This window comes from Oncorhynchus nerka, linkage group LG5, assembly GCF_034236695.1.
Source record: "Oncorhynchus nerka isolate Pitt River linkage group LG5, Oner_Uvic_2.0, whole genome shotgun sequence".
In the NCBI taxonomy this organism is placed as follows: domain Eukaryota; kingdom Metazoa; phylum Chordata; class Actinopteri; order Salmoniformes; family Salmonidae; genus Oncorhynchus; species Oncorhynchus nerka.
Window position 1 is genome coordinate 29,915,072 of NC_088400.1, and position 12,253 is coordinate 29,927,324.

General features: G+C 41.1%; 1 protein-coding gene across 1 annotated transcript in view; it reads right to left on the reverse strand.

The window, feature by feature from the left end:
• LOC115129907 (spondin-2-like) overlaps window positions 1–12,253 on the reverse strand; it is a 66,852-nt gene that overhangs the window by 12,354 nt on the left and 42,245 nt on the right. The window lies entirely within an intron of this gene.

The following is a 12,253-nucleotide window of genomic DNA, read 5'->3' on the forward strand; positions in this document are numbered from 1 at the left end:
TCACACCAAGACCTTTACACCAAGACTTTACACACTAAGACCTTTACTCACACCAAGACCTTTACTAATACTAAGACCTTTACACATACCAAGACCTTTACACACACCAAGCAGTTTACTAATACTAAGACCTTTACACACACCAATACCTTTACACACACCAAGACCTTTACTCACACCAAGACCTTTACTCACACCAAGACCTTTACTAATACTAAGACCTTTACACACACCAAGACCTTTACACACACCAAGACCTTTACTCACACCAAGACCTTTACTCACACCAAGACCTTTACTCACACCAAGACCTTTACTACATACCAAGACCTTTACTCACACCAAGACCTTTACTCACACCAATTCCTTTACTACAACTAAGACCTTTACTCACACCAAGACCTTTACTAATACTAAGACCTTTACACACACCAAGACCTTTACACACACAAGACCTTTACTAATACTAAGACCTTTACACACACCAAGACCTTTACTCACACCAAGACCTTTACTCACACCAAGACCTTTACTCACACCAAGACCTTTACTAATACTAAGACCTTTACTCACACCAAGACCTTTACACACACCAAGACCTTTACTCACACCAAGACCTTTACTAACACAAGACCTTTACTCACACTAAGACCTTTACTCACACCAAGACCTTTACTAATACTAAGACCTTTACTCACACCAAGACCTTTACTCACACCAAGACCTTTACTCACACCAAGACCTTTACTCACACCAAGACCTTTACTCACACCAAGACCTTTACTCACACCAAGACCTTTACTAATACTAAGACCTTTACTCACACCAATACCTTTACTCACACCTCACACCAAGACCTTTACTCACACCAAGACCTTTACTCACACCAAGACCTTTACTCACACCAAGACCTTTACTCACACCAAGACCTTTACTCATACTCACACAAGACCTTTACTCACACCAAGACCTTTACTCACACCAAGACTTTTACTCACACCAAGACCTTTACTCACACCAAGACCTTTACTCACACCAAGACCTTTACTCACACCAAGACCTTTACTCACACCAAGACCTTTACTAATACTAAGACCTTTACTAATACTAAGACCTTTACTCACACCAATACCTTTACTCACACCAAGACCTTTACTCACACCAAGACCTTTACTCACACCAAGACCTTTACTAATACTAAGACCTTTACTCACACCAAGACCTTTACTAATACTAAGACCGTTACTAATACTAAGACCTTTACTAATACTAAGACCTTTACTAATACTAAGACCTTTACTCACACCAAGACCTTTACTCACACCAAGACTTTTACTCACACCAAGACCTTTACTCACACCAAGACCTTTACTCACACCAAGACCTTTACTCACACCAAGACCTTTACTCACACCTCACACCAATACCTTTACTCATACCAATACCTTTACTCACACCAAGACCTTTACTCACACCAAGACCTTTACTCACACCAAGACCTTTACTCACACCAAGACTTTTACTCACACCAAGACCTTTACTCACACCTCACACCAATACCTTTACTAATACTGAGACCTTTGCTCACACCAAGACCTTTACTCACACCAATACCTTTACTCACACCAAGACCTTTACTAATACTAAGACCTTTACTCACACCAAGACCTTTACTAATACTAAGACCTTTACTCACACCAAGACATTTACTCACACCTCACATCAAGACCTTTACTCACACCAATACCTTTACTCACACCAAGACCTTTACTCACACCTCACACCAAGACCTTTACTCACACCAATACCTTTACTAATACTAAGAACTTTACACACACCAAGACCTTTACACACACCAAGACCTTTACTCACACCTCACACCAAGACCATTACTCACACCAAGACCTTTGCTCACACCAAGACCTTTACTCACACCAAGACCTTTACTCACACCAAGACCTGTACTCACACCAAGACCTTTACTCACACCAATTCCTTTACTACAACTAAGACCTTTACTCACACCAAGACCTTTACTAATACTAAGACCTTTACACACCAAGACCTTTACACACACCAAGACCTTTACTAATACTAAGACCTTTACTCACACCAAGACCTTTACACACACCAAGACCTTTACACACACAAGACCTTTACTCACACCAAGACCTTTACTAATACTAAGACCTTTACTAATACTAAGACCTTTACTCACACCAAGACCTTTACTCACACCAAGACCTTTACTCACACCAAGACCTTTACTCACACCAAGACCTTTACTCATACTAAGACCTTTTTACTCACACCAAGACCTTTACTAACACCAAGACCTTTACTCACACCAAGACCTTTACTCACACCAAGACCTTTACTACAACTAAGACCTTTACTCACACCAAGACCTTTACTAATACTAAGACCTTTACACACACCAAGACCTTTACACACACCAAGACCTTTACTAATACTAAGACCTTTACACACACCAAGACCTTTACTCACACCAAGACCTTTACTACACACCAAGACCTTTACTCACACCAAGACCTTTACTACACACTAAGACCTTTACACACACCAAGACCTTTACACACACTAAGACCTTTACTCACACCAAGACCTTTACTCACACACAAGACCTTTACTCACACCAAGACCTTTACTAACACTAAGACCTTTACTCACACCAAGACCTTTACTAATACTAAGACCTTTACTCACACCAAGACCTTTACTCACACCAAGACCTTTACTACACCAAGACCTTTACTCACACCAAGACCTTTACTCACACCAAGACCTTTACTCACACCAAGACCTTTACTCACACCAAGACCTTTACTCACACCAAGACCTTTACTCACACCAAGACCTTTACTCACACCAAGACCTTTACTAACACTAAGACCTTTACTCACACCAAGACCTTTACTCACACCTCACACAAGACCTTTACTCACACCAAGACCTTTACTCACACTAAGACCTTTACTAAGACTCACTAAGACCTTTACTCACACCAAGACCTTTACACCAAGACCTTTACTCACAGACCTTTACTCACACCAAGACCTTTACTAATACTAAGACCTTTACTCACACCAAGACCTTTACTCACACCAAGACCTTTACTCACACTAAGACCTTTACTCACACCAAGACCTTTACTCACACCAAGACCTTTACTCACACTAAGACCTTTACTCACACCAAGACCTTTACTCACACCAAGACCTTTACTCACACCAAGACCTTTACTCACACCAAGACCTTTACTCACACCAAGACCTTTACTCACACCAAGACCTTTACTAATACTAAGACCTTTACACACACCAATACCTTTACTCACACCTCACACCAAGACCTTTACTCACACTCACACCAGACCTTTACTCACACCAAGACCTTTACTCACACCAAGACCTTTACTCACACCAAGACCTTTACTCACACCAAGACCTTTACTCACACCAAGACCTTTACTCACACTAAGACCTTTACTACAACTAAGACCTTTACTCACACCAAGACCTTTACTAATACTAAGACCTTTACTCACACCAAGACCTTTACTAACACTAAGACCTTTTACTAATACAAGACCTTTACTCACACACAAGACCTTTACACACAAGACCTTTAAGACCTTTACTCACACCAAGACCTTTACTAATACTAAGACCTTTACTCACACCAAGACCTTTACACACACCAAGACCTTTACTACACCTAAGACCTTTACTCACACCAAGACCTTTACTCACACCAAAGACCTTTACTCAACCAAGACCTTTACTCACACCAAGACCTTTACTCACACCAAGACCTTTACTCACACCAAGACCTTTACTCACACCAAGACCTTTACTAACACTAAGACCTTTACTCACACCAAGACCTTTACTCACACTAAGACCTTTACTACACACCAAGACCTTTACACACACCAAGACCTTTACTAATACCAAGACCTTTACACACACCAAGACCTTTACACACACCAAGACCTTTACTCACACCAAGACCTTTACTCACACCAAGACCTTTACTCACACCAAGACCTTTACTAATACTAAGACCTTTACTCACACCAAGACCTTTACTCACACCAAGACCTTTACTCACACCAAGACCTTTACTCACACCAAGACCTTTACTCACACCAAGACCTTTACTCACACCAAGCAGTTTACTAATACTAAGACCTTTACTCACACCAAGACCTTTACTCACACCTCACACCAAGACCTTTGCTCACACCAAGACCTTTACTCACACCAAGACCTTTACTACACCTCACTAAGACCTTTACTCACACCAAGACCTTTACTAATACTAAGACCTTTACTCACACTAAGACCTTTACTAATACTAAGACCTTTACTAATACTAAGACCTTTACTCACACCAAGACCTTTACTCACACCAATTCCTTTACTCACACCTAAGACCTTTACTCACACTAAGACCTTTACTAATACTAAGACCTTTACTACACTAAGACCTTTACTAATACTAAGACCTTTACTAATACTAAGACCTTTACTCACACCAAGACCTTTACTCACACCAAGACCTTTACTCACACCAAGACCTTTACTCACACCAAGACCTTTACTCACACCAAGACCTTTACTCACACCAAGACCTTTACTCACAAGACCTTTACACACCAAGACCTTTACTCACACCAAGACCTTTACTCACACAAGACCTTTACTCACACTAAGACCTTTACTCACACCAAGACCTTTACTCACACCAAGACCTTTACTCACACCAAGACCTTTACTCACACCTCACATCAAGACCTTTACTCACACCAATACCTTTACTCACACCAAGACCTTTACTCACACCTCACACCAAGACCTTTACTCACACCAATACCTTTACTAATACTAAGAACTTTACACACACCAAGACCTTTACACACACCAAGACCTTTACTCACACCTCACACCAAGACCATTACTCACACCAAGACCTTTGCTCACACCAAGACCTTTACTCACACCAAGACCTTTACTCACACCAAGACCTTTACTCACACCAAGACCTTTACTCACACCAATTCCTTTACTACAACTAAGACCTTTACTCACACCAAGACCTTTACTAATACTAAGACCTTTACACATACCAAGACCTTTACACACACCAAGCATTTTACTAATACTAAGACCTTTACACACACCAATACCTTTACACACACCAAGACCTTTACACACACCAAGACCTTTACTCACACCAAGACCTTTACTAATACTAAGACATTTACACACACCAAGACCTTTACACACACCAAGACCTTTACTCACACCAAGACCTTTACTCACACCAAGACCTTTACTCACACCAAGACCTTTACTCACACCAAGACCTGTACTAATACCAAGACCTTTACTCACACCAAAACCTTTACTCACACCAATTCCTTTACTACAACTAAGACCTTTACTCACACCAAGACCTTTACTAATACTAAGACCTTTACACACACCAAGACCTTTACACACACCAAGCAGTTTACTAATACTAAGACCTTTACACACACCAAGACCTTTACACACACCAAGACCTTTACTCACACCAAGACCTTTACTCACACCAAGACCTTTACTCACACCAAGACCTTTACTAATACTAAGACCTTTACACACACCAAGACCTTTACACACACCAAGACCTTTACACACACCAAGACCTTTACACACACCAAGACCTTTACTCACACCAAGACCTTTACTCACACCAAGACCTTTACTAATACTAAGACCTTTACTCACACCAAGACATTTACTCACACCTCACACCAAGACCTTTACTCACACCAATACCTTTACTCACACCAAGACCTTTACTCACACCTCACACCAAGACCATTACTCACACCAAGACCTTTGCTCACACCAAGACCTTTACTCACACCAAGACCTTTACTCACACCAAGACCTGTACTAATACCAAGACCTTTACTCACACCAAGACCTTTACTCACACCAATTCCTTTACTACAACTAAGACCTTTACTCACACCAAGACCTTTACTAATACTAAGACCTTTACACACACCAAGACCTTTACACACACAAGACCTTTTACTAATACTAAGACCTTTACACACACCAAGACCTTTACTCACACCAAGACCTTTACTCACACCAAGACCTTTACTCACACCAAGACCTTTACTCACACCAAGACCTTTACTCACACCAAGACCTTTACTCACACCAAGACCTGTACTAATACCAAGACCTTTACTCACACCAAGACCTTTACTCACACCAATTCCTTTACTCAACTAAGACCAACTCACACCAAGACCTTTACTAATACTTAAGACCTTTACACACACCAAGACCTTTACTCACACCAAGACCTTTACTAATACACCACACCAAGACCTTTACACACCAAGACCTTTACTCACACTAAGACCTTTACTCACACCAAGACCTTTACTCACACAAGACCTTTACTAATACTAAGACCTTTACACACACCAAGACCTTTACTCACACCAAGACCTTTACTCACACCAAGACCTTTACACACCAAGACCTTTACTCACACCAAGACCTTTACTCACACCAAGACCTTTACTAACACCAAGACCTTTACTCACACAAGACCTTTACTCACACCTCACTAAGACCTTTACTCACACCAAGACCTTTACTCACACCAAGACCTTTACTCACACCTCAAGACCTTTACTCACACCAAGACCTTTACTCACACCAAGACCTTTACTCACACCAAGACCTTTACTCACACCAAGACCTTTACTAATACTAAGACCTTTACTCACACCAAGACCTTTACTCACACCAAGACCTTTACTACAACTAAGACCTTTACTCACACCAAGACCTTTACTAATACTAAGACCTTTACTCACACCAGACCTTTACACACACCAAGAGTTTACTAATACTAAGACCTTTACACACACCAAGACCTTTACACACACAAGACCTTTACTCACACCAAGACCTTTACTCACACCAAGACCTTTACTAATACTAAGACCTTTACACACACAAGACCTTTACTCACACCAAGACCTTTACTCACACCAAGACCATTACTCACACCAAGACCTTTGCTCACACCAAGACCTTTACTCACACCAAGACCTTTACTCACACCAAGACCTTTACTAATACTAAGACCTTTACACACACCAAGACCTTTACTCACACCAAGACCTTTACTCACAACTAAAGACCTTTACTCACACCAAGACCTTTACTAACACTAAGACCTTTACTACACACAAGACCTTTACACACACCAAGACCTTTACTCACACCTCACACAAAGACCTTTACTCACTCACACCAAGACCTTTACTCAAAGACCTTTTACTCACACCAAGACCTTTACTCATACCAAGACCTTTACTCACACCAAAGACCTTTACTCACACCAAGACCTTTACTACAACTAAGACCTTTACTCACACCAAGACCTTTACTAATACTAAGACCTTTACACACACCAAGACCTTTACACACACCAAGCAGTTTACTAATACTAAGACCTTTACACACACCAAGACCTTTACACACACCAAGACCTTTACTCACACCAAGACCTTTACTCACACCAAGACCTTTACTCACACCAAGACCTTTACTAATACTAAGACCTTTACACACACCAAGACCTTTACACACACCAAGACCTTTACTCACACCAAGACCTTTACTCACACCAAGACCTTTACTCACACTAAGACCTTTACTCACACCAATACCTTTACTAATACTAAGACCTTTACTCACACCAAGACATTTACTCACACCTCACACCAAGACCTTTACTCACACCAATACCTTTACTCACACCAAGACCTTTACTCACACCTCACACCAAGACCATTACTCACACCAAGACCTTTGCTCACACCAATACCTTTACTCACACCAAGACCTTTACTCACACCAAGACCTTTACTCACCAAGACCTGTACTAATACCAAGACCTTTACTCACACCAAGACCTTTACTCACACCAATTCCTTTACTACAACTAAGACCTTTACTCACACCAAGACCTTTACTAATACTAAGACCTTTACACACACCAAGACCTTTACACACACCAAGCAGTTTACTAATACTAAGACCTTTACACACACCAAGACCTATACACACACCAAGACCTTTACTCACACCAAGACCTTCACTCACACCAAGACCTTTACTAATACTAAGAACTTTACACACACCAAGACCTTTACACACACCAAGACCTTTACTCACACCTCACACCAAGACCATTACTCACACCAAGACCTTTGCTCACACCAAGACCTTTACTCACACCAAGACCTTTACTCACACCAAGACCTTTACTAATACTAAGACCTTTACACACACCAAGACCTTTACTCACACCAAGACCTTTACTCACACCAATTCTTTTACTACAACTAAGACCTTTACTCACACCAAGACCTTTACTAATACTAAGACCTTTACACACACCAAGACCTTTACACACACCAAGACCTTTACTCACACTCACACAAGACCTTTACTCACACCAAGACCTTTACTCACACCAAGACCTTTACTCACACCAAGACCTTTACTCACACCAAGACCTTTACTCACACCAAGACCTTTACTCACACCAAGACCTTTACTCACACTAAGACCTTTACTACAACTAAGACCTTTACTCACACTAAGACCTTTACTAATACAAGACCTTTACACACACCAAGACCTTTACACACACCAAGACCTTTACTCACACCAAGACCTTTACTCACACCAAGACCTTTACTCACACCAATACCTTTACTCACACCAATACCTTTACTAATACTAAGACCTTTACACACACCAAGACCTTTACACACACCAAGACCTTTACTCACACCTCACACCAAGACCATTACTCACACCAAGACCTTTGCTCACACCAAGACCTTTACTCACACCAAGACCTTTACTCACACCAAGACCTTTACTCACACCAAGACCTTTACTCACACCAAGACCTTTACTCACACCAAGACCTTTACTCACACCAAGACCTTTACTCACACCAAGACCTTTACTAATACTAAGACCTTTACACACACCAAGACCTTTACACACACCAAGACCTTTACTAATACTAAGACCTTTACTCACACAAGACCTTTACTCACACCAAGACCTTTACTCACACCAAGACCTTTACTCACACCAATACCTTTACTCACACCAAGACCTTTACTCACACCAAGACCTTTACTAATACTAAGACCTTTACACACAAAAGACCTTTACTCACACCAAGACCTTTACTAATACTAAGACCTTTACACACACCAAGACCTTTACACACACCAAGACCTTTACTCACACCAAGACCTTTACTCACACCAAGACCTTTACTCACACCAAGACCTTTACTCACACCAAGACCTTTACTCACACCAAGACCTGTACTAATACCAAGACCTTTACTCACACCAAGACCTTTACTCACACCAATTCCTTTACTACAACTAAGACCTTAACTCACACCAAGACCTTTACTAATACTAAGACCTTTACACACACAAGACCTTTACTCACACCAATTTTACTAATACTAAGACCTTTACACACACCAAGACCTTTACACACACCAAGACCTTTACTCACACCTCACACAAGACCATTACTCACACCAAGACCTTTGCTCACACCAAGACTTTACTCACACCAAGACCTTTACTCACACCAAGACCTTTACTCACACCAAGACCTTTACTAATACCAAGACCTTTACTCACACCAAGACCTTTACTCACACCAAGACCTTTACTACAACTAAGACCTTTACACACACCAAGACCTTTACTAATACTAAGACCTTTACACACACCAAGACCTTTACACACACCAAGACCTTTACTCACACCAAGACCTTTACTCACACCAAGACCTTTACTCACACTAAGACCTTTACTAATACTAAGACCTTTACACACACCAAGACCTTTACACACACCAAGACCTTTACACACACCAAGACCTTTACTCACACCAAGACCTTTACTCACACCAAGACCTTTACTCACACCAAGACCTTTACTAATACTAAGACCTTTACTCACACCAAGACCTTTACTCACACCTCAACTAAGACCTTTACTCACACCAAGACCTTTACTCACACCAAGACCCTTTACTCACACCAAGACCTTTACTCACACCAAGACCTCACACCAAGACCTTTACTCACACCAAGACCTTTACTAATACTAAGACCTTTACTCACACCAAGACCTTTACTCACACCTCACACTAAGACCTTTACACACACCAAGACCTTTACTCACACCAAGACCTTTACTCACACCAAGACCATTACTCACACCAAGACCTTTGCTCACACCAAGACCTTTACTCACACCAAGACCTTTACTTACACCAAGACCTTTACTCACACCAAGACCTGTACTAATACCAAGACCTTTACTCACACCAAGACCTTTACTCACACCAATTCCTTTACTACAACTAAGACCTTTACACACACCAAGACCTTTACTCACACCAAGACCATGACTCACACCAAGACCTTTGCTCACACCAAGACCTTTACTCACACCAAGACCTTTACTCACACCAAGACCTTTACTCACACCAAGACCTTTACTAATACTAAGACCTTTACACACACCAAGACCTTTACACACACCAAGCAGTTTACTAATGATAAGACCTTTACACACACCAAGACCTTTACACACACCAAGACCTTTACTCACACCAAGACCTTTACTAATACTAAGACCTTTACACTCACCAAGACCTTTACACACACCAAGACCTTTACACACACCAATACCTTTACTCACACCAAGACCTTTACTCACACCAAGACCTTTACTAATACTAAGACCTTTACACACACCAAGACCTTTACACACACCAAGCAGTTTACTAATACTAAGACCTTTACTCACACCAAGACCTGTACTCACACCAAGACCTTTACTCACACCAAGACCTTTACTCACACCAATTCCTTTACTACAACTAAGACCTTTACTCACACCAAGACCTTTACTAATACTAAGACCTTTACACACACAAAGACCTTTACACACACCAAGACCTTTACTCACACCAAGACCTTTACTCACACCAAGACCTTTACTCACACCAAGACCTTTACTCACACCAATACCTTTACTAATACTAAGACCTTTACACACACCAAGACCTTTACTCACACCAAGACCTTTACTCACCTTTACTCAAGACCATTACTCACACCAAGACCTTTGCTCACACCAAAACCTTTACTCACACCAAGACCTTTACTCACACCAAGACCTTTACTCACACCAAGACCTTTACTCACACCAAGACCTGTACTAATACCAAGACCTTTACTCACACCAATACCTTTACTCACACCAAGACCTTTACTCACACCTCACACCAAGACCTTTGCTCACACCAAGACCTTTACTCACACCAAGACCTTTACTCACACCAAGACCTGTACTAATACCAAGACCTTTACTCACACCAAGACCTTTACTAATACTAAGACCTTTACACACACAAAGACCTTTACACACACCAAGCAGTTTACTAATACTAAGACCTTTACACACACCAAGACCTTTACACACACCAAGCAGTTTACTAATACTAAGACCTTTACTCACACCAAGACCTTTACTCACACCTCACACCAAGACCTTTGCTCACACCAAGACCTTTACTCACACCAAGACCTTTACTCACACCAAAACCTTTACTCACACCAAGACCTTTACTAATACTAAGACCTTTACACACACAAAGACCTTTACACACACCAAGCAGTTTACTAATACTAAGACCTTTACACACACCAATACCTTTACACACACCAAGACCTTTACTCACACCAAGACCTTTACACACACCAAGACCTTTACACACACCAAGACCTTTACTCACACCTCACACCAAGACCATTACTCACACCAAGACCTTTGCTCAAACCAAGACCTTTACTCACACCAAGACCTTTACTCACACCAAGACCTTTACTCACACCAAGACCTGTACTAATACCAAGACCTTTACTCACACCAATACCTTTACTCACACCAATACCTTTACTCACACCAAGACCTTTACTCACACCAAGACCTTTACTAATACTAAGACCTTTACACACACCAAGACCTTTACACACACCAAGCAGTTTACTAATACTAAGACCTTTACTCACACCAAGACCT